The sequence below is a fragment of the Nelumbo nucifera genome, chromosome 2 (assembly GCF_055504915.1).
Source record: "Nelumbo nucifera cultivar China Antique chromosome 2, China Antique-T2T, whole genome shotgun sequence".
Taxonomy (NCBI): Eukaryota; Viridiplantae; Streptophyta; class Magnoliopsida; order Proteales; family Nelumbonaceae; genus Nelumbo; species Nelumbo nucifera.
In genome coordinates this window covers 90,632,341-90,636,229 of record NC_142650.1, presented here as the reverse complement: position 1 = coordinate 90,636,229, position 3,889 = coordinate 90,632,341, and the positions used below count along the sequence as shown (strand labels likewise).

Below are 3,889 nucleotides of genomic sequence, written 5' to 3'. Positions count from 1 at the left end.
CTCCTGGGAATCCTTTGCTCTATGTCAGTTTTAAGTGATCAAGCCTTCTCTTATCCTTCTAGTGGGCTCCCCTAGCTTCCTCAGCATTGCCCACATTCTCTAGATTCAGAATCCGATCGAAGCGTCCCCTCTAGGAGCTCCAAATCCTTCAGATCTTCTATCTTAAAACCATTGTATTCATTTTGCTGGTTCATTACAAGAACACAAGATAATGTCCTAAGCAAATGCAGTCTCCCAATTCCTCTTGGGGTGTACTCAAATTTGGAATCACCAATTTCTGCCATTCGTAAGTGCTGGAGGTTGATTAGGTTCCCTATGCTCTTAGGCAAACCACTAAGGCACAAGCAGTCATCTAATATCAATGTCTGCAAATTGAAGAGATAACACAACGGCTCAGGTAGCTCTCTAATATCACTGCAACTGAGGTTAATGTATCGGAAATGTTTCAAATGGCTGATATCTGGCAAAGTCTCTATTCGAGTACTATTCAGGTCTAACACACGTAAGAATTTGAATACTCCAAAGAAGTGAGCTGGAGGGAGGTTTCCATGGAACTTATCATCTATATCCTTCAGAAAATAGTCTATTAGAATAAATGTGGATAACTGCAAACATTTATCGAATTCATTAATATTTATGGATTCCAGGTCTTCAATAACCAGTGACATGTGACGAACCTTGTTCATGAGATTGCATGAGTTCACACCCTCCATTCTGAAACACATTCCTCTTGAAACAAATTGTGATAAATCATGGATTAAGTCATGCATCCGGAAATCCCTCTTAGATGGCCATGGAGATATTCCTTCCTGAAAGAAACACCTGTGCCTTAGTTCAGCAAAGTACTGGTTACCAATAAATTCAATCATTTCAACTTCTCTAGTTGGAATAACAAATCCTTCAGCCATCTAGAAGAGGACTAGCTCTACTTTATCAAATTCATAACCTTTAGGAAACAGAGAGCAATATAACAAGCATTGCTTAAGATGAGGGGACAGATAGTGGTAACTCAAGCTCAGAGCTGGCAAGATGTTGGGGTCTTGCAATTCCCACATCTCACTTTTCAAGGCACATTCCCACTTATTCTCATCAATCTCACCTCGGAGCAGATTTCCAAGTGTCTCTACAGCAAATGGCAACCCATTGCACTTTTTCACAATTTTCTTTCCAATTGCTTTCAAGTGTGGAGGTATAGCAGAATTCTCATCAATAAGAGCGCATTTCTTGAACAAGGACCAACAATCTCTGTCCTTCAACACTTCCAGGTAAAGGGGTTCCTTCACACCCATAATTGATGCGACTCTTTGACTCCGAGTGGTTATTAAAATCTTCCCTCTTCAGAAACATCAAACGGAGCCTTCCATAATTGTAATTTTCATTCCATACATCATCAAGCACAAGGAAAATTTTCTTCCCCCTTAATCTGTTTTGAAGTTCAAGATGAAGTGCTACTTTTTGGTCTTGTGTCTATTAATGAATTAATATTATTCTCTAGTATCTCCTAATGCATTCATCGTGACCCCTTTCAACTGATGCATTCTGTGCCTCTTACCGGGTACAACAACTTATTGCAGAGCTGAATGAAATCTTAGCTCATGATGTTGTAGATGAAGATGGACAATGGAAAAAGAAGCTCCCAGATCAAGAGCGATTATTGCTTGAAAGAGATCCACATGGAAATGTGATAAGTGTTTATTTTAGGTTATGTTTGATTTGTTTCAACTTCATTAATGTAGTTGTGTGGGAATTAATCTAGTTTAGTGATTGTTTTTGTTATTTGTTGATTTACTCATTTAGGTTGCTAAAATTGAATCGGAAAAAATGCTCATACAAATGGTTGAGACTGAGTTGCAGAAGGGTACATATCCTTTATATAATCTTGCTGGTCGGTAGAGTAGCTTCGACAATGTATACTAGGAGAGTTGGCTTAAGTGTTCTGTTGAGGAAGAAAGTTAGGGTATCGATGAGAACAAAGGGAAAATTCAATATTAAAAGTTAAAAATAAAAATAAATACTTTTATTTTTAATATTTTTAATATATATTAATACGATTTATAATTAGGTTTGGTTTATAAATATAATAATCCAAACCGATACTGAGCCAAACCATTTTTATTATAGACCGAACCAAACTGAAAATTTGGATCGAATCTGACCCGAAATCCATTTTGATTTAAAGACTTCAGATTCGAATTTGAACCCTAACCTGTGTTTTTAACCCGCCATTGACACGGTCAGTCGAACCATTCAAACCGTTACCCGACTAGGATTTTGGGTCCTGTTCAGTCAAGACCCGCCAAATGATCAAAAACCGTTGACTTGGTCAAGAATTGTTTGACCAACCGGTTCAACCGTTGACCCATTCAACTTGGTGACCAGGTCATGGGTTGCACACTCAATGCATGCAAAACTTAAAAGCCATAACTTTTTACTCCGATGTCTAATTAGGATGGTGTTTTATTTTTTAATTTTGGGTAACTTTTCAAGATCTATGGGCACCAGGCACCTTGGTCCGCTATTTTCACAAAAAGAACCCTTTTGGCCTCAAATTGCAATTTTTAGTATTTTTATAAATAAAAAAAAAAATTAAATGAAAAGGAATTAAAAAGCATAAGATTAAATATTTTAAAACATTGATCCTAACGGACTAGGATCATATTTGGATTTAATCCAATTTTTCTTTAATGTTTTAAAATCCAACAAAATTAAAAATTTAATTACCTTTCAACTTTTATATAATAAGTTAACAAATATACATATTGAATTTATTATGTATATATATATATATATATATATATTCACGTCCATGCTTTGATTTTTAATAAAAATAAATTAATATGTAATTACTAATTTACCCGTTCTCATGATAATGTGGCATTTCCAAAAACTATCTCAACAGCCTAGGCGGTTGGCCTCCAACAGCTAAAGATTTTCTGGTCTGGTCTACATTTCATGTCCATAAAATAATTCGATTAATACTGGATTTGATATTATGTCCCAGTTAATATAATAAGATTGAGATTGGATTTGATTGTTCCAAAACTTGTTAAGACACATATAAAGGAAATGGTTTATTCTATGTTTATGGTTGTTTTGGTCCGTGACCTTTTAGGCATTTAGTGTTCAACCTTCTGGTCAGTTTGCATTGCCTTGAAACTTGAAAAAATAAAATAAAATAAAGGATGTTTTTCATTTGAGGTCCATTAATTTTTCCCTTGTATAGTGCCGAAACAACAAATGAGAAATGGGTTTACTTCTAGGTGACTCTCTTCAAACCTTGAAGATGAATCTATTTGAAAATTTCAAAAGTTCTTAATCTTCCATTTCTTTTTATTTTGCTGAATGTTCTGGTCAAGAAGATGAAAGAAAGCATTAATGAAGAAATTTCCATAATTATGGTTTCAATGGAATTGAAAAGAAAATGTTAGTCTTTATTTTATTCTTTATCGTTGTATATATTGATGGAACTACACAACGGGAGGCATTAGATTGTTGTGTTTATTTTTCTTTTATAAATTTTCATTTTTCTATACATCTCTGCGAAATAGCTGGATCTGGATGAATGGGGCCAGGTAAAGAGAGTACTATGCATAAAGAGGATTGAGACTGATCAAACCAACTTAATATTTAGCATTTTATGCATAAAATGGTAGGGGTGCAAGTCGGGCGGGTTGGGCCGGGTTTATGGTCCACCCAGGCCCATCCCTAAAACTTGGGCTTAAGGCCCGAGCCCAAGGTCGAGCCCAATTTTTCCAATACAAGCCCATCCCATACTGTAATTTGATGCATTCGGATTGGGCTTAGGTTGGTCAATGAATTCATTCTAAATTTATACATATATAAATCTACATCCAATCCAAATATTAATTGGATGTAAGTTTTAACATCC

The 3,889-nt window shown here is 35.4% G+C and overlaps 1 pseudogene; it reads right to left on the bottom strand.

Moving 5' to 3' along the window:
- Window positions 1–908: 908 nt before the first annotated feature.
- On the bottom strand, window positions 909–1,289 carry LOC148802488 (putative disease resistance protein RGA1 pseudogene; annotated as a pseudogene).
- Window positions 1,290–3,889: the final 2,600 nt, after the last annotated feature.